This window comes from Saccopteryx bilineata, chromosome 2, assembly GCF_036850765.1.
Source record: "Saccopteryx bilineata isolate mSacBil1 chromosome 2, mSacBil1_pri_phased_curated, whole genome shotgun sequence".
NCBI lineage: Eukaryota > Metazoa > Chordata > Mammalia > Chiroptera > Emballonuridae > Saccopteryx > Saccopteryx bilineata.
Window position 1 is genome coordinate 105266512 of NC_089491.1, and position 21658 is coordinate 105288169.

Consider the following 21658-nt stretch of genomic DNA (forward strand, 5'->3'; position numbering starts at 1 on the left):
GGGACTATGATAGCAACTGAGCTATTTTTATCGTCTGAGAAGGAGGCTCCACGGAGCCTTCCTCTACCTGGCTGATGCGCTGGAACAAATCGAGTCATTGCTTAGGGAAGAGAGGGGAAGAAAGAGAAAGAGAAAAGGAGGGAGAGAGAGAGGGAGGGAGAGAGAGAAGGAGGGTGGGAGAGATAAAGAGAGAGAGAGAGGGAGGGAGGCAAAGAGGGAAGGGAAGAGAGACGGAAGGGGAGAGAAAGGGAGGAAAAGAGAGAGGAAAGGGGAGAGAGAGGGAGAAAGGAAGGGAGAGAGAAAGGAAAGGAGGGAGAATAGAAGAGAGGGAAGGAGAGACGGGGGGGGGGAGAGAGAAAGAGAGCAAGGGAGGGAGAGAGAGGGAGGGAGGGAGGGAGAGAAGGGGAAGGGGAAGGTTAGAGAAGCAGATGGGTGTTTCTCCTGTGTGCCCTGACTGGGAACCAAACTGGGACATCCACATGCCAAGCTGACGCTATACCTCTGAGCCAACCGGCCAGGGCCAGTTTGCCTATTCTTGATTTACACTCGTGTGTCCAAATTGTCAGGCAGGTGCTATGCACCTGCTAAACTTTTAATAAATCAGAACAATATGGATAGGACTTCTGAATACATACACACAAATACATTTTTTTAACAGAAGAAATTATTTCATGTGGTATAACTAAATAATAGAATCTGACTTTTACAACAGGAAGTCCTAAAATAGAAATAGCTAAATATCAACTCATTAATTTTACAAATGAAGAAACTGAAGCCAAGAGCATTCAAATAGCAAGTTATATAATTTTTTAAAAGAAGAATGCTGCACAGATTTTTAAAATAGAATACATACCAACATCCTAAATAAATAAATACCTTTAAAAATCCAAAATAAGGCCTCTCTTGTTGCAGTGATAAGGAACAAGAGAAAAATTGTCATGGGATTTTACTGTTTTTGATAAAAACAACAACTTAATATTTCTCTGTTATTTTTTTATTGCTCTACCACAATTTGCCATAAACTACATTATTTAGATAAATTACTTTTTCTAACAAAAATAAACTGAGTTTATATCTATTATCATAGTTAGCAAAATTGTCAAGAGGTTCAATTTTATCTAAGTAAAGTAGGATCTACTAATGTTTAACACCCATTTTCCCATTGCAAGACTTCTTTGGTTATCAAACACATAAGTCATTTTAACTACCACCTAATTGTGTTGCTATTTCTCTAAAGGGGGCTGCATATAGAAAGATTAGACAGATATATCTATACATATCAATGGAAATAAAAGTGTTTATATTTCTTTGAATGGTTATTAAAGAAAAAATTCAATATAGATAAAATAGAATTTTAAGGATAATTGCACACTCAAAAAAAAAAAAACAACAACCCAGCACTATCTTGTCATTACATTGGCATTATAATGGCATTTTAGGGAAAAACAGAGGGGGATGTCAAGAATGGTTACTTTGGGTGAAATAAAGCATGGTTTGTTGTTGCTAACAACCAGTCAACTGATGGGTACCACGTTTTGGCTTTTCTCCCAAATAAAACTTTATTGCTCAGTTTCTTCTTTAAAGAATTTCATGTTAAAATGTGCATAAGTCATGGAAAGGCAAGCAGACCAATAAATTAACTAAGAGAAAATATATACACTAACTATATATATATCACTATGTTAAAGTTAAGAATATGTGTAAACTTACAAAAATGCATTTATCTGAAAGGGAAGTAATGGTAAGGCTAAAGCACCATATTCAGTAGAAATAATAGTGGTTTGCCGATCAACGTGAACAACTTTGAGCCTAACACTTTTCCTGTTTTTCAATTTTCTAGTTTCTGATATGCAGGTTTGAACTAGATGTTTCTATAGGTTAGGGGTCCATAAGTTTTAAATGTTTGCCTAAACTCTTCAATTTTCTAAATATGACATAATACAGTAAGAACACATAAAGCCACTGACCATTTTACATTTATTTTCCATGATAAAATAAATTTTAACCAGTATAAAATTTAACAAGAGCCTTTCTATAAACCGTGTAACAACTCAACATAACATTTCAAAAGAAGAGGATTTTGAATGATTTAATTGTGTTTGGAGAACTTCCTAAACCAATGAATAATGCTTCTTTTTGTAAGGTAACACATTTTTCTGATTAACATTGCCAGACAACAAGGACTACATGAAAACAGAATAAAATCTCTGTTAGTTTATTCAGGTATTACAATTTCACAGTAGATTAGAATACTTTACTTGAGATAATATATCTCTGAAAATGTTTATTGGATTGAATTAGGTTGTTAAAGTCTTTATATAAAAGACACTGCCTATGTGCCTATTGCTCATGGATTTATGGCTCTGAAAACCAACATGTATCATCTTTAAAAAGTTTGCATCAAGCCCTGGCCAGTTGGCTCAGTGGTAGAGTGTCGGCCTGGTGTGCAGGAGTCTCAGGTTTGATTCCCAGCCAGGGCACACAGGAGAAGCGCCCATCTGCTTCTCCACCCCTCCCCCTCTCCTTCCTCTTTGTCTCTCTCTTCCCCTCCCACAGCCAAGACTCGATTGGAGCAAAAGATGGCCCAGGCACTGAGGATGGCTCTATGTCTTCTGCCTCAGGCGCTAGAATGGCCCTGGTTGCAATAGAGCAACGCCCCAGATGGGCAGAGCATCACCCCCTGGTGGGCATGCCGGGTGGATCCCAGTTGGGCACATGCGGGAGTCTGTCTGACTGCCTCCCTATTTCCAATTTCAGAAAAATACAACAACAAAAAAAAGTTTGCATCATGCAGAATTAGTACAAGTTTCTAATTTTCAACAATACCAATAAAATTTAAAACTATTAACTGATTCTCTTAACTCTTGTAAATTATTATTTCTAGGGGTCTTTTTACAAGTCTATTTAATCAAGGGCAGAGTTTTTATTTTTATTTATTTGGTTCATTTTCTTGCTCAGCAAAAAGATATTGAGCATAAACTATGTGTCAAATATATGGTTTTCTGATGACTACCACAACATCCAGAAAACTACTTGGGCAGAGAAAAGCTTCTGGTTCAAGTACAGCTAGACATTTAGTCACATAAGATTGTTTTTCTTTTCTTTTCCTTTTGATTAATGGGTTTTTTTTTTCTTTTCCCACTAGCTATGCGTTTGCTTAGTGCTGACTTCAGATTATCAATATCTTTAAAACCTAGGTGGGAAAAATAAGTTCATAAAATGGTGCACATAAATGCCTCATAGTGCGGAGGACTCTCAGTTCCCAGATACGTGATCCTTTTATCTCCTTTACGACTTAAAGAAACAGAGATGGTGATAATAAAAGCTAAATATTAATTGCCTCTCTGTCAGCCACTATACTGGGTTCCTTACATGTCATCTACTCAGACAAATGCCCCATGGAGAAGGTATGATCACCCCATTTTATAAAAGGTAAAGCTGAGGTTCAGAACGAACTCAAAACTAGCTAGGTTTAATACAGTTTAGTCTGACACTGTCTCCTATGCTCTTTCAAAGTATTCCAGAAGCAGAAAATAGATCATGAGAGAGAGGTGGGGGGAAGCATATCCAAAGAAATACACATAAATGCTCTTCCCCAACCTATGTCCAGTGAGGGCAGTAACTGAATCACTTTTGCTGTACACAGCACCTCGCTGAGGGCACTGTAGCCATTTTCTAGGCATTAAATGAATGATCATTTACAGGCATATTCTTCTTTGTCACCTTTATATGATGCCTTTTATTATTTTTATTGGTAAAAATTAGCGACTAAAATGAATATGGGTAAATAGATATGAGCAGGGTTGTATCCCAGTAAGAAATGTTGAACAAGAAAATAGAAGCTTGAATATTTTTTAAATGAATATTAATTGGCCTTGGCTTCCAAAGTAACAGAAATTATAAATAAAGCAGCAAAAAAAACAACAACAAAGAGTTACTGTTAATTATCTCAAAAAAGATTTTCTTCTTGGCTAATTTCACCAGAATCATGTACCATTTGGATTTATCATTTCAATGATCTCTCTGCTTTGAAAAGAAACATGTATTAGGAAAAGGATGCTTATGATTCCCATTCTCTTCAAAAATGTCTGTTCCCTCACCATGCTGAAAAGGGGCAAAGACTATATTTAAAAATAGAAATTTTCACTTACTTGAGTTGAAGATGAATGTCATTTCTACCAGGATTCCAAATTTTATTTTTAGTGTGACTAGATGTTCAAAGTCCCAATGTTTCTAATTAACGTATGCAGTATTATCAGTCACTGAGCATAAACAGGAACTGAACAATGGATAACAGACATTCTCCCAAACCTAAAAAACCACAAAGTTGAATTATATGTATAATTCCATCTCCCCATCTCCGAGAATGAACAAGCTTAGGGAAAAGGACATATGACATGTAGAAATGAGGAAAGAAGAATAACTCCTCTCCACAAATACTGAGCTAGGAAGGAGGATTAGAGAACTGGAAGATTCCTGCTCCTTTGTGAAATGACAGGGGTGTAGACTAGTTCTTTGGCATTCTCCTTGCCTCATTCCTTGACTTTATCAGGGGAACTTTATTCTGGATTCTGTGTAATATATAAAAAGAAAAAAAAACCCACAAAAATCATGGGCTTTGAAGGTAATTAAACCTGATTAATCCAGGCTACACCACTGAATACAGTTTCACCTGAGGAAATTAATCTCTCCAAAATCTGATTTTCACATCTCAAGATTGGAGATATTAGTAGTTTACAGGTTGTTGGAAGGATTTTAAATAATTATTTTAAATGTCAAGCACTGGTATACAATAGGAGCTCTTAACATGATCAAAGCTGCTGCAGTTCTTGTTAACATTAGGAAGAGTAATAATGGTAGCAGAGTGTGTCCGTAAAGTCATGGTACACTTTTGACCAGTCACAGGAAAGCAACAAAACACGATAGAAATGTGAAATCTGCACCAGATAAAAGGAAAACTCTCCCAGTTTCATACCTATTCAGTGTAGTGCGATGTGGGCTCACACACAGATTTTTTAGGGCTCCTTAGGTAGCTATCCCGTATAGCCTCTACAGACTCATCACTGACTGATGGCCTACCAGAATCGGGTTTCTCCACCAAACTGCCGATTTCCTTCAACTGCTTATCCCACCAAGTAATGCTATTCCTATGTGGTGGCGTTTCATTATAAATGCGCCAATATTCATGTTGCACTTTGGTCATGGATTCAAATTTAGTGAGCCACAGAACACAGTGAACTTTCCTCTGTACCGTCCACGTCTCGACTGGCATGGCCGTGGGCTGATCCACTGTATACATGGTATGACGTCAATATCTGCGCATGCGCACATGCTGCCACATCATCCTACAGAAACTGGGAGGGTTTTCCTTTTATTTGGTGCAGATTTCACATTTCTATCATCTTTTGTTGCTTTCTTGTGACCGGTCAAAAGTGCACCATGACTTTATGGACACGCTGTAGTAGTTAATAATGGTAGCATTAGTAATAAACTACTTAACTAGTAATATTGTAATACACTCTCTCTTTACTATGTGCAAAGAGACTTTAGTGGGGCTAAACTGATCATGTTCTTCTCTTCTTCATTCCTCTATATGAAAATTATGGTGTCAGAGCCTTGTGTTCTCGCAGATGATAACCAAGTTCCATCAATCTAACTCAAAAACTAACAATCACATAGAGATCACTTTTAATTACTCTGTCCTAAGTAATGTGGTGCTCAAGCCAGTGCTTCCATTAGTGACAAATAGACTGCTCTATGTTCTAACACAGCTAGGGTCACACCCAAGTCACTCTTCAGCTGATAAAATGATAGTGATTATGATTCATTTTTAATTCATAGCTTTTCTTAGACAAGCCTTAATATTTAAACCTACAGAAAATTGTGGCAAAAAAATATAATTGCACATTGATGACCATTATTAAGTCAGCCCAGTCACTATAATAACAGCTAAGGTTTTGAAAATTGGTAACCAATAAAAATAAAGTATAACAGAACTATGGGAGAGGAAAGATTTTGACTAGCCTTTAACTCCCAAATTCAAGAAAATTCCCTATACACATTACTGCAAAGAGCACTTTTTTAAAGTTTCCTTTTTAGTTATTCATTTGAGAGAGAGAGAGAGAGAGAGAAGTGGGGAAGGAGCAAGAAGCATCAACTCCCATATGTGCCTTGACCAGGCAATCCCAGGGTTTCAAACCAGCAACCTCAGTGTTCCAGGTTGACGTTTTATCCACTGTACCACCACATATCAGGTCGAGCTTTTTTAAAAAAAACAGAGAACAGTGCCCTAGGTAGTTAAGCTTTCTTTCTAACCAGACATTAACACTTGTAAACTTTAATCTGTTCTCTGCCTTTGCAAAACTGATAAGCAGCATTCATCACTGAATTAGAATTTGTCTGAATTTTTGAATCCATAGCCTCACACTTTTTTTTCTGTATAATTGCTTTTTTCTTTCTGAATTTAGCAATCAGTTTGGAGGATCTCAAAGAGGTATCCTTTTTAGTTTGCTCACTGTGTGGTCTCACTTTGAATTTATGTCTCTTGATGCTATGATGAATACACTCCTATTTAGAGACCAGAAAGATGACAGCTTAGCTCTGCAATACTTCTTATACCCTATGTTTCACCTTCTATGAAAGATAGATAGTTCCATCTTGCAAATTCCTCTACTCCTCCTTGTGGGTGAGTCATTTGGTTCTACATGTTATATCCCACACTGTGCGATCCTGTTAGGTGAGTGACTCTCAAACCAGGGTCCCAACGTACTGTGTATCAAATCTCAACTGGGGCTAATTTTGCTCCCCAGGGGACATTTGGCAATGTCTACAGTTATTTTTGATTGTCATCACTTGGGGAGGACTGGCATCTAGTGGATAGAGGCCAAGGACACTGTTTTAACATTCTCTAATCCATAAGACAACAACCCCCCTACCACAGAGAATAATCTAATCACAAATGTCAATAAAGCCACTACTAAGAAACACTGCAAAAAGGAAGCAATAAATATTTTAATTTATTTTCAACATCTAAAAGTTTAATAAAATATGTAGTTATTTAAGATCATAATATATTATACAATCTAACCAGAATTAAATTTTTTAGGTTGAATTCTTAATAAATCGGTGTAGAGTAGCTTATTTCATGGTCATGAGACACTCTAATGGGAAACTGTCGTATTACAACATTTAATGAGAAATAGGTTGTCATTAATAAATGTAACTGAGCTAGAAATCTTTTTCAAAATATAAACCAATGGAGCCTGACCGGGCAGTGGCACAGTGGATAGAGCGTCGGACTGGGATGTGGAGGACCCAGGTTCGAGACCTCGAGGTCACCAGCTTGATCGTGGGCTCATCTGGTTTGAGCAAAGCTCACCAGCTTGGACCCAAGGTCGCTGGCTCGAGCAAGGGGTTACTCGGTCTGCTGAAGGCCCGCAGTCAAGGTACATATGAGAAAGCAATCAATGAACAACTAAAGTGTTGCAACAAAAAAACTAATGATTGATGCTTCTCATCTCTCCATTCTTGTCTGTCTGTCCCTATCTATCCCTCTCTCTGACTCTCTCTCTCTGTCTCTGTAAAAAAAAAAAAAATATATATATATATATATACACACACACACACACACACACACACACACACACACACACACCAATGGAGACATGAACAGATCAAAGCAATACACACTGTTGAGGAAGTTGATAATCACTGATAAAGGTCTTAGTTAATATTATACAAAAGAAAAATAATTTCTAAATTTCTCCTTTTTTTCCTATCTTGAATTTTATGAGAGTTTCCCATATAGCCTATAACCTGTAGTTTTAGTTTGACTCTTCATTTCCCTGCTCATATTTTACTGAATATTTGGGTCTCTTTATGGGGCATTCAAACTTGAAAGCACCATCTCAGTTCTAAGTAAGAACATCATTTTCCTAACCCAACTATTCTGCATGCCTACATTTCTCTCCCTTTCACTCAAGTTTTCAAGTGGAATGCCTTTTCACTTGCTTTTGATTAGCTCTCTCCTCCATCCTCTTGTAGTTTGCTTTTATTACTTCTACCTACAAGAACCACTGTGACCAAGGTTAACAATTATCTTTCTCAAGCTGTTTATGAACGTTTCCTTCCCTCTCCACTTGCCTTGCTACATCCGGCAAGCAAAAAGCAGCTGGAATGGTAAGGACAGATGGTGATTCATTTTTTACAGTCACACATGTCCAGAAGCAGTAGGCTATTTCCAAGTTAGACACTGCATGTCACCCCTTTCTCCCCACAGCCTGGCTTCTTCCTACTCCTGCTGATACTTTGCTAAGTCTCTTTATTTAGTGTGTATCATATTTTTCTAAAATCATGAAATACCCATGTTTTTTGGTCATCCTAGACTATATAGACTTCTGCTGCCTTGTTGAAAAGGAAAGTAGCTTCCTCAGCCTCCAAAGAGATGAAATTCTAGAGGGCCTACAATTTTGGTTGTTGCAGAATCAACTTAGAAGTATTCTTTTACCTAGATGATAAAAATCACATCATGATCACTATTCCTAAAATTTAAATTTAGTTCCTAAAATTTAAATACTGCGGTTTATAAATTGTCCTTAAATCTTTTATAAAATTGGCTAAATGCAATGTGCCAGGACCCAGGCACTAATAAAATAAATATGATCCCCTATCAAGGGCCTTGTATTCTGTTAGAGGAAACCTGGGGATAAGCAAAGGATTGCTAATACAATGTGTCATGTGGTATGTTAGCAATATACACAAAATATAGAAATATACACAGTATAATAAAAGCATAAAGAAACAGTGATCAATCTACAGGAATAGGAGAGAGAAAAATCAGAAGAAAGTTAAAGTTGTGTTTTGAAAGGGAAGTAGCAGTTTAAACAAAGGGAAGAGGACATTCCATTTCAAAAGCAAGAATACATTAAAACTGGAAAACTTTTCTTCACAAACATTACAAAAGAGAAAAAGATTATGTTCATCACATCTTCCCTTTAAAATTTTCTATAATACTATACTAGTCCTTCAATCTCTGTATAAGATACAATGTATTTACTAAGCAAAAACAACCAGTGTCTAAGATCTTTTGTTTGTTTGTTTTTTTCATTTATATTCTTCCCCATTTCTTGAACTGCTTATTTTCTCTGGACCCTTTCTGGACTACTCCTCTTCAATTATCCATAGACATCTTTCTCCATTTCTAACCATGTAACCACTATCTGAGCAGCAAAATGTCTGCTTGGGTCCCACGTCATCTTCAGAGCACTTTTGCCCTGTTGTCAGAGGAAATACATTTAGTTTGGAGACACTCTGCAGGCATCAATTCTACTTTCCTTTCGCTCAACTGGAAGGTTCATACAGAGGACTCAATTTTCCAGCTTGATATTTTGGCTTTGCCTCAACATACAATTTCAGAAACGTTTAGATGGAAGGCACAAAGGTTCTATCTAAGGCAAATTTTCACTCAGAAAATAAGACGTGATGGGAATAGCCCAGATTAAACTTGGTTTTTATTCTACTACAAGTGTACTCAAAAGTTGCTTGATCTTCCTTTGAAACCTTCCTGAGTCTCTCCATTGTTAGCAAATGGTTAGCACTAATTGTTTCTCACCTTGGGAAAAACATTTGTCTTGGATGAATTAACTAGTTTAACAAAGCAGCTACTTCCTTATCTTGAATTCCTACCATCTCTAATATCCACAAGGTCCTGGCTATGGAGTCCACACTAGCTGGATATTTTCAGTATCCCTTCCCAAAATATACTCTGAAAATCAGTTTATTTAATTTGGAAATAACATACTTAAGTGTATTTTAATAATAGTAATAATAATCTCCACTAGAGATAGCATGTATATACACACTCATACAAACAGAAATTTAAGTTACATTAGAATAATAACATATAAGAGCTTGCAAATAAAATAGGAGAATACCTGACCTGTGGTGGTGCAGTGAATCAAGGTTTGACCTGAAATACTGAGGTTGCCAATTAAAAAACCTGGGCTTGCACATATGAGAAGTGAAGAGTTCATGCTTTCTGCTCCTCTCCTCTTTCTCTCTGGCTCTCTCTCTTTCCTTTCTCTAAAATCAATAAATAAAATATTTAATAAATAGGAAAATATCCTGCCCTGGCCACCCTCTCATTTTATGAACAGAGCAATCGATATACAGAAACATGAAGTAACTATTCAAAATCATATAAGCTAGCTAATAGCAGATTTTGCTTAAACTTGATAACACAGAACTCCTCACTGCTACTCTAACGCAGGATGGTTTCTACTTTCATCACTTTGCAGATAGGACTCAGAAGTATGTGCTTTGGAGCTATGAAACATCTGTAATACAGGGATAATCAAATGAGAAAGTGCTTGTCAAGTACAGGGCCTGGCATAGAATAAATTACCAGTGAATGCTAACTTTTGCTTTTATTTTTGTAGTTGTTTTGTTATTAACCACTCACATGTGGTAACTAATATAAAGATGAGTGCCAAAGAATTATTTATGATTAAATTATTTCATCCAGGATCTCACAGAGTAGGGATTTTTACCATAGGGTCAATGAGCCTTAGAGTTTCATGAATATGTTTAGGAGGCTTGTGAATGCCCAGAAATTTGTAGTAAAAATTTTGTGTTTGTATATTTGTGGTTTGCTGTGGGGAGATAAGTGCTAGTTTTCATTAATCTCCAGGTTCATCCATGTTGTAACATGTATGCCTACTTCATTCCTTTCTATTGTCAAATAAATTATATGGATATACTACAATTTATTTATCCATTTGTCAATTGCTGAACATTTGGCTATTATGAATAGTGTGTGTAAATATTTGTGTGAATGTTTGTTTTCAATTTTCTTAGATTATATAGGAGTAGAATTTCTGAGTCAAATAATTTAAATGATAACTGTGGGCCCTGGCTGGTGGTTCAGTGGACAAAGCATCAGCCTGGTATGCAGAAGTCCTGGGTTCAGTCCCAGTCAGGGCTCATAGGAGAAGTGGCCATCTGCTTCTCTCCCACTTCCCCTCCTGCAGCCAGTGGCTCTATTAGTTCAAGTGTTGGCCCTGGGCACTGAGGATTGCTCAGTTGGTCTGAGCATTGTTGGCCCCAGATAGGCATTGCAAAGTGGATCCTAGTCAGGACACATGCAGGATTATTTTTCACTATCATCCCTGCACTCACTTTAAAAAAAATACAATATTTTTAACTATAGACATCATGCTATATATTAGATTCTCAGAATTTATTCATCTTATAACTGGAAGTTGTATTATATCCTATATTTCCTCCATTTAAATCTAGTACTTCTATGACAGCTGTTAAAACCAAGAATCAAAATCAACAGAACTCAAAACCCAAATTTAAAGTCACTTTATCAAATGGTATCTAAACCAATATTTTCAAAAATAATAAAGTACATTAAAATATACTATATTCTCTGAAATTTTATAATTTTGGGAAAAGCAGAAAAAGATGATTGTGTTATTAATATAAAAATATTTTAAAGTGTTATTACTCTATATTATTTTTAATTTCTATTATGAAAATTGCATATAGTACTTTAATAAGTAACTTATTAATAAGCAACTTTTGATATGCTGAGAGTATTCTCAAAATTTCTCATTAGGATATATCATGGAAAGAGTTTGGAAATCATTGCCTTTGAGAATGTCACACAACACAGGTTTATTATATTACCCTCTGAATGAGCTTTATGGTGCATAATTATCTAATAGAATGGAAGTAGCCCAGCACTGAGTGACCTAGACTCTAGTTCAATTTTTAGAAGCTGTAAAACCCCAGTCAAGTCAGCTTAAGTCTCTGGGACATCTTTTGCCAACCTCTAAAATAAAATGGTTGGCTGGCTGGTCTTTAATGACCCATCTAGCCCTAAAACTCTGGTTTTAAGATGCTCTTTCTCTGATCATATGGATTTACATTTACATAGTATTTAATGATAATTAAATAATTCATCATAAAACAAATGACTTTAACACAACAAAAGACAACAAGAAAGCTAAAACTAAGTTTAAGAAAATGAATACAAATTTTTATTTAATACCAGATTTCAGGACTGAAAATTTGATTCATCATTTAACAAGAACTACTACTGCTTCCAAATGCCATCACAGTGTTTTGATTTTAGAGAGATATAGAGATTAATAGAATGCTTTCCTTGATGTTCTAGACTCTCAATTACATGGTCTACTTAATACTTAGTAAATAAGTAACACCAGTGCTGATTAAAAGCTCCTATTATTGCTTAATTCTCATTTTACAATGAGAATTATCCTTTTATTAGAGTTACATTCTAATATGCAAAGGGAAGGAAATAAAGCAAACTATTTCAATGACCTCAACTAAAATGCATTAGAGGGTACTCTGGCTTTTGGGTGAAATGCAACAGAAGTTTCATATAACATTTATCTAGGCTTTGTTCCAAAATATTTGAGAATATATATGTCACTTCCCAAATTATACTTATGGCTAACAAAGTACTAAACGTGCTGGTTTTTTGGCTCCTTAATATTTGCAGTCTTTTCACTGGGGATGATCAATAAGCAGAGAGAACTACAAAAGTGTTGCTCAATTATCAAAGAAAATGTACCTAATTTTCTACTGTTCATATTGCTAAACATACTCTTGAAACATTCTCCCTAAATATGAATGCTTCTGAGATAGTTTTCGGGAATGAATCTTATAGAAATGATTTAAAGATATAGTTAATCTGATATACACTCGATTTTAAGAATAAAAAAACAACTCCCTGATTCACTGGAATTGGTTTATTCATTCATCAATTTAACAGAAACTATCTAATGCCTTCTCTACATTGTACTTTGTTGTAAACCTCAAGAATTAGTGCACAAGACAAAACGTTTTTCCTCCAAAAATTTCCATTCTGGAGAGAGAAATAAAGTTATTAAGCAAACAAATCAATAATTCTTAATAGTGATGAGTGCCCTAAGGAAAAAACATATAACAAATTTTTAAGAATTATAGAGTGGCTACAATGTACAACAGTAAGATGATAAGGGTAAAGCCCTGATGAGGTGTTTGAAGTTTTAGTGATAGAAGAGATTGGAAGAGTTTAGATTTTCAATTCTGGAGTTCCATTTGAGATGAAAATCTATAGTCTGGCCATGTAATGAGTAGAATATAGCTTACATGGTTTAGTATGGAATTTCAGTACAGCCTTTCACACTAAGGCACCAGGCGGATCAGAAACAGGAATATTGAACCAGGGGCGGAGATGAAGAGAGAGACCAGCAAGTAGCTTTGGCAAGTAGCCAAAATTCTTGATGACTACAGGGAAGTAAATGAATTTCGATGATAGTCATTTTTAAAAAGTAGGAGAGCATAGCTGTACTCCATTTGTCTGAAATCATTTTAATGGGTTTTACAGAGAGATGGAAGAATAATAATCTCTTTACAATTACTCAAAAATATTTTTAAATAACTAATTTACCTTCAAATACAGTAAATTTTCAAAACATGGGTATGTAAGAGAATGAGCAGCATTTGATTGGAATGACTTCATGAACCTAATATCCCAATGGACAAAGAAAATTCAATCATGGAGGAGAAAGGATGTCAAAAGCATTCTGTGAAGAAGGAAACATGTAATGAGCAATAAAAAGAACTGAATAAATGGTTAGCAATGGAGGAACGGATGGAGGAAAGCACAGAACAGAATGAGGACTGAAGTTCTTAGTAGGATAATAATCAGAGGGACTTGTATTTTGTGTTCATAAAGGACAGGAATGTAAATGAGTAAAACAATACAAAAATATAAAGTCAATTGAAATCACTAGATATTATCAAACACACATATATATGTAACATTTAATTTATTATACATAACATATAATACATAGCAGGCATATACAGAGTTGTGTATATATTTTTTCTTAGGATGTTTAAAAAATATTCATGCCCTCATCATTTCAAGAACTCTTTTTGAGCATCTATTTATGAATCAAAAGCATAATCAGTCTGTTGAACACTAAAACATTTGCTATTTCAAAACAACTGTGCTAAAAAAATAAGGTATGCATTCATGTTAAAATAATAAAATAATTTGAGTTACTGTATTTCCCTTTTCTGATCTGGCTTTCTTTATTGCTACTTATTTGATGTAGTAGTTTAAAAAGATTGAACAATGTGCACTTATTCACAAAAAAAATGTAACTATATAACTTTTGCTAAATCATTAAGCTTAGAATCTTATGCTAATGGTAACACAATCAGGATTGGCTTGTGAACTTGTATTGTTAACTGATATATTGATTTTACATTCATTTCCTCACTTTTTCCCTACTATCTTTGGAGTTCAGAAGAAACCTTTCTAAGTGTCTAAAAGGTATGCAAACATAAATGATTATCCTACAGTACATATTTGTCATCTTGTGACTGAAACTCTTTAAAATAGTACCCTCTATTCCTGAATAATTTTTAGATGGTAAAAAGTCTATTGTGAAGATATTTCTATATAAGTTTTCATAGTAAATGTGTCAAGTTTTCATATTAAATGTGTGTAAGTAGTTGCAAATGATACAACATGAAATGTAAGTGAAACAACATGACATGCTAAATCTCTAAGGGTGAAAATCAGTTTGGAACACTCTTAATTGAGAGGAATAAAAAGACCTTACCACTGACCCACCTCCCTAAAAATATTATCAAAATGAGATAAAACCTGACCTACACTGAGTAAGAAAAAAAAATTAAAAAATGCAGAAAATCAATCAAATAACAGAAAAAAATAAAATCGATCAGTTGGTCATTTTCAGTCAAACAGCTTACAGTTTCGGTAAAGCTACTTAGGCCCTGGCCAGTTGGCTCAGTGGTAGAGCATCAGCCCAGCATGTGGAAGTCTTGGGTTTGATTCCTGGTCAGGTCACACAGGAGAAGCACCCATCTGCTTCTCCACCCTTCCCCCTCTCCTTTCTCTCTGTCTCTCTCTTCTCCTCCTGCAGCCAAGGCTCCATTGGAGCAAAGTTGGCCCAGGCGCTGAGGATGGCTCCATGGCCCCGCCTCAGGCACTAGAATGGCTCTGGTTACAACAAAGCAATGCCCCAGATGTGCAGAGCATCGCCCACTGGTGGACATGCCAGATGGATCCTGGTCAGGTGCATGTAGGAGTCTATCTCTCTGCCTCCCTGCTTCTCACTTCAGAAAAATACAAAAATAAAAATAAAATTTAAAAAAGAGTAAAGCTGGCTAATTGACTTTTTTGTTAAAATTTCTTTTTCCAGTCACTACCATAAGAATATTTTAAAACAATTAAAATTCGTACTAATGATGAAATTTTTTTTTAATAATTTTATTTTTTAATGGGGATCAATAAATCAGGATACATATATTCAAGATAACATGTCCAGGTTATCTTGTCATTCAATTATGTTGCATACCCATCACCCAAAGTCAGATTGTCCTCTGTCACCTTCTATCTAGTTCTCTTTGTGCCCCTCCCCCTTTCCCTTTCCCTCTCCCCCCTCCCCCCGTAACCACCACACTCTTATCAATGTCTCTTAGTCTCACTTTTATGTCCCACCTACGTATGGAATAATGCAGTTCCTAGTTTTTTCTGATTTACTTATTTCACTTCGTATAATGTTATCAAGATCCCACCATTTTGTTGTAAATGATCGAATGTCATCATTTCTTATGGCTGAGTAGTATTCCATTGTGTATATGTGCCACATCTTCTTTATCCAGTCATAATGATGAAATATTGATGATTAATATTACAACTATATAATATTGGTGACTAAACTTACAACTGCTCCAAAAGCAAATTTCCAGACACTTAACATTTCTTTAGGGGTTAAAGGATGGGGTGTAGATGAGGGTACTGGGGGGCAGGTGTTGGAGGAGAGAGAGGAGGTAGACAGGAGGGAGAGAGAAAGGAAGAGAGAGGCTATTTACCACAAATGTTAGTCCTGCATACCATTTAAGGTAAATACCTTAAATAGTTAATGTAATAAAAGGTCATTTCTTTTTTCATACACTCGGTTTTCACTGAAAAAACTTCATATGACACTTCTTTCAATAATCATCTTAGTATGTATGAACTCTTAAAATAAATGCCATCATGCAGGCTACATAGGCTTTTGAGTCTGAAAGAAAATTTTACATGTTAAAGGAATTCACTGCTAATTAAATCAACACTTAAGCTACACTCAGGAACAAAGACAGGAAAATGGAAGAAAGGCATTTTCTGAGAGCACTCCCTCCTCACAAAGCAGTTTCCACCACTCTGTTAGCAAATATACCATTCTTTTGTCAACTGCAGATAAATTCTTAGTGTTCCTCCTGGCTTGTTTTTTCACCCTTTTATTCTATCTGGAAGGCTTGGTTTGTTTCTCCTGACAGCATTTGAGATTTCTAAACTACCACAGAAGTGCCAGCCCATACTGTGCACAGTAAGTGAAGAAACAATCTGGCTGTTATTTTAACACTTTGCAAATAGTAACTTCTTTCTCCTGCTTGATTTTTGCCCCTGGACATCCGACAGTGCAATAATCAATCCACTGAATAAAAGACAGACTTTCCCTTCATCTTTGCCACATGCAAATATGGCAATTTGAGATGGATATTTAAAATGCAATGGCAAATTTTGAATTTTAATCATGCATTGGGATTCTGTTACACAATAAGAAATCTGTTACCTTCCTCAATTTTTTTCAATATATAGCAATAAATCACTCCCTGAAATTTATGGTAGCTACAACAGCAGACAACAACATTTTTCTTTTTTTTTATTAAAATGAGCCCAAATGACAAGGCAAGTAACTGGAAGAATACTAAAATATTTAAGAGAGCAATACTGAAAATTTTTAACAGGAAATATCAACCTGTTTATTTGAGGAGCTAGAAGATACAATTTGAGAAACAGACTTTGAAAAAGTTTTAGGTCTACCATATATGGTACTGATTCGACTCCGGAAGTCAGTTCATAAAAATAGAAAAAAAATTGTGGCTAAAGAAATTCTTTAATATGAGATTCTTTTAGAACTAGTATAATACAACATGAGACTTTAGTGAGATGAGAAATTAATTAAAGCTTATTTAGATTAAAAACCTAAATGGAGTTCATTCAGGTGTTGCCTCTAAAGATTTGCAAAAATTTTCAAGTCATTTAAACCATTTTTTACAACAAAAGTTTGTTGGACAATATATGAGAATATATAGCTTTGAGTAATACCCACTGAACTTAAAATTGATTATGCCACATTAATAATTTTTCTGAAGAAAATACAAAATAATTTGTATAAGTATTTAAACATTGTATTTAGATCAGTTTATGATATATAACTTCAACAAACAATAATTTTGATTGGATCACTCAAGGCTTTGGTCAACTTTTACTGACAAGGGAGATGTACTTAATTTTTTTTTGATTAATTTTAATGGGGTGACATTGAATAAATTGTCTTCCATAACCTTCAAACTGGTTTTCTTTGTGTCCCTCCCCTCCCTCAATACCCTCCCTCTCCATCGCCCAACCCTGTAACCACAACACTGTTGTCAATGTTTCTGAGTCTCATTTTTAAGTCCCACCTATGTATAGAATCATATCATTCTTAGTTTTTTCTGATTTACTTCTTTCGCTCAGTATGTTATCAAGGTCCATCCATGTTGTTGTAAAAGATCCGATGTCATCATTTCTTATGGCTGAGTAGTATTCCATAGTATATATATACCATAGCTTTTTAATCCACTCGTCCTCTGACAGACACTTGGGCTGTTTCCAGATCTTTGCTATTGTGAACAATGCTGCCATAAACATGGAGATGCATTTCTTCTTTTCAAACAGTGCTATGGTGTTCTTGGGGTATATTACTAACAGTGGTATAGCTGGGTCAAAAGGCAGTTCAATTTTTAATTTCTTGAGGAATCTCCATACTGTTTTCCACAGTGGCTGCACCAGTCTGCATTCCCACCAGCAGTGCAAGAGGGTTCCCTTTTCTCCAAATCCTCGCCAGCACTTATTCTGCATTGTTTTGTTGATGAGCGCCATTCTGACTGGTGTGAGGTGACATCTCATTGTGGTTTTAATTTGCATTTCTCTAATGATTAGTGATGTTGAGCATTTTTTCATATGCCTATTGGCCATCTGTATGTCCTCTTTGGAGAAGTATCTATTCACTTCTTTTGCCCATTTTTGGATTTGATTGTTTTTCTTCCTGGTATTAAGTTTTACAAGTTCTTTATAAATTTTGGTTATTAAGCCCTTATCAGACGCATTGTCAAATATATTCTCCCATTGTGTAGTTTGTCTTTTTATTCTGTTCTTATTGTCTTTAGCTGTGCAGAAGCTTTTTAGTTTGATAAAGTCCCATTTGTTTATCCTGTCTTTAATTTCACTTGCTCTTGGAGATAAATCGGCAAATAGAATATATTGCTGTGAGAGATGTCAGAGAGCTTACTGCCTATGTTTTCTTCTAAGATGCTTATGCTTTCACGGCTTACATTTAAGTCTTTTATCCACTTTGAGTTTATTTTTGTGCATGGTGTAAGTTGGTGGTCTCGTTTCACTTTTTTGCAGGTAGCTGTCCAATTTTCCCAACACCATTTGTTGAAGACGCTGTCTTTACTCCAATGTATTTCTTATCTCCTTTGTCAAATATCAGTTGTCCATAAAAGTGTGGGTTTATTTCTGGGTTCTCAGTTCTGTTCCATTGATTTATATGCCTGTTCTTATGCCGGTGCCAGGCTATTTTGAGTACAATGGCCTTATATATAAGTTGATATCCGGAAGTGTGATACCTCCCACTTTATTCTTCCTATTCAAGATTGCTGAGGCTATTTGTGTTCTCTTTTGGTTCCATATAACTTTTTGGAATATGTGTTCTATATCTTTGAAGTAAGTCATTGGTATTTTAATTGGTATTGCATTGAATTTATAGATTGCTTTGGGTAATATAGACATTTTAATGATGTTTATTCTTCCTAACCGTGAGCATGGTATATGCCTCCACTTGTTTATATCTTCCCTGATTTCTTTTATCAATGTTTTATAATTTTCTGAGTACAAGTCTTTAATCTCCCTAGTTAAATTTATTCCTAGATACTTTATGTTTTTGGTTGCAATGATAAAGGGGATTGATTCCTTAATTTCTCTTTCTGACAGTTCATTGTTAGTGTATAAAAATGACTCTGATTTCTGAGTATTGATTTTTATATCCTGCCACCTTGCTGAATTCATTTATCAGGTCTAGTAGTTTTTTGACTGTGACTTTGGGGTTTTCTATATACAATATCATATCTGCAAATAATGATCGTTTTACTTCTTCTTTTCCAATTTGGATGCCTTTTATTTCTTTTTCTTGTCTGATTGCTGTGGCTAGGACTCCTAGAACTATGTTGAATAAGAGTGGTGAAAGGGGGCACCCCTGCCTTGTTCCTGATCTTAAGGGAATTGCTTTTAACTTTTGCCCATTGAGTATGATATTGGCTGTGGGTTTGTCATAGATGGCCTTTATCATGTTGAGGAATGTTTCCTGTATTCCCACTTCGCTGAGAGTTTTGATTATGAATGGGCGCTGGATTTTATCAAATGTTTTTTCTGCATCTATTGAAATTATCATGTGGTTTTTCTCCTTCCTTTTATTTATGTGATGAATCACATTAATTGATTTGCGAATACTGTACCAGCCTTGCCTCCCCAGAATAAATCCCACTTGATCATGGTGTATGATTTTTTTCAAATATTGCTGGATCCAGTTTGCTAATATTTTGTTGAGGATTTTTGCATCAAAATTCATCAGGGATATTGGCCTATAATTTTCTTTTTCTGTATTGTCTTTGTCTGGTTTTGGAATCAGAATTATGTTCACCTCATAAAAGGAGCTTGGAAGTCTTCCTTCCTCTTGAATTTTTTGAAATAGCTTGAGAAAGATAGGAGTTAGTTCTTCTTTGAATATTTGTTAGAATTCACTTGTAAGCCATCAGGCCCAGGACTTTTCTTTTTTGGGAGTTTTTTGATAACTGTTTCAATCTCATTTGTTATAATTGGTCTGTTTAGGTTTTCTGATTCTTCTAGATTAATTTTTGGAAGATTATATGTTTCAAGGATTTGTCCATTTCATCTAGGTTGTCTAGTTTTTTGGCATACAATTCTTCATAGTATTTTCTTACAATATTTTGTTTTTCTGTTGTGTCAGTTGTTATTTCTCCACTCTTGTTTCTAATTTTATTTATTTGAGTCCTCTCTCTTTTTTTCTTGGTGAGTCCGGTTAAAGGTTCATTGATCTTGTTTACCTTTTCAAAGAACCAGCTCTTGGTTTCATTGATCCTCTGTATTGTTTCTTTAGCCTCTATGTCATTTAATTCTGCTCTGATCTTCATTATTTCCTTTCTTCTAGCTCTGAGCTTTACTTGCTCTTCTTTTTCTACTTCTTTTAGATGTAGGGTCAAGTTGTTTATTTGAGCTTTCTCTAGCTTCTTGAGGTATGCCTGTTATGCTATAAACTTCCCTCTCAGGACTGCTTTTGCTGTGTCCATAAATTTTGAGTTGATGTATGCTCATTATCATTTGTTTCTAGGAATTTTTTTATTTCTTCTTTGATCTCATTGTTTACCCATTCATTATTTAATAACATGCTATTTAGTTTCCAAGTGTTTGAGTACTTTTCAGTTTTTCTGTTGTGGTTGATTTCTAGTTTAATGCCATTGTGATCAGAGAAAGTGCTCGATATGATTTCAATCTTCTTAAATTTGTTGAGAACACTTTTCTGCCCTACCATGTGGTCTATTCTAGAGAATGTACCATGAGCGCTTGAAAAGAATGCATATTCTGCTGTTTTAGGGTGAAAGGTTCTGAAGATATCTATTAAATAGAGTTGATCTAATATATCCTTTAAGTTTGCTGTTCCTTTGTTAATTTTCTTTCTTGAGGATCTATCTAATGATTTTAATGGGGTATTGAAATCCCCTACTATTATAGTATTGCTGTTGATCTCACCTTTTAAATCCATCAAAGTCTGCTTTATATATTTAGGTGCTCCTCTATTAGGTGCATAGATATTTATAATAGTTATATCTTCCTGTTGGATTGCTACCTTTATTATTATGTAGTGGCCTTCTTTATCTCTTACTATATTCTCTGTTTTAAAGTCCATTTTGTCTGATATAAGTATTGCTACCCCAGCTTTTTTTTTCATTTCCACTTGCGTGAAATATTTTTTTCCATCCTTTTATCTTCAGTCTATGTGCATCTTTTGATTTAAGGTGTGTCTCTTGTAGACAGCATATGTATGGGTCCTGTTTTCTTATCCATGCAGCTACCCTATGTCTTTTGATCGGATCATTTAATCCATTTACATTTAAGGTTATTATTGATATGTAATTGTTTATTGCCATTTTATTCTTTAAAACTGTATTCCTCTTTTGCTATATTCTTTTTCTCCTTTGATCTGTTTACAACAGGCCCCTTAGCATTTCTTGCAGCCTTAGTTTGGTTGTAGTGAATTCCTTGAGTTTTTTTTGTTGTTGTTTGTAAAGCTTTTTATTTCTCCTTCAATTTTAAATGATAGCCTTGCTGGATAAAGTAGTCTTGGTTATAGGCTCTTGTTCTGCATTACTTTGAATATTTCTTGCCATTCCGTTCTGGCCTCAAGTGTTTCTGTTGAGAAGTCAGAAGTCATCCTTATGGGGG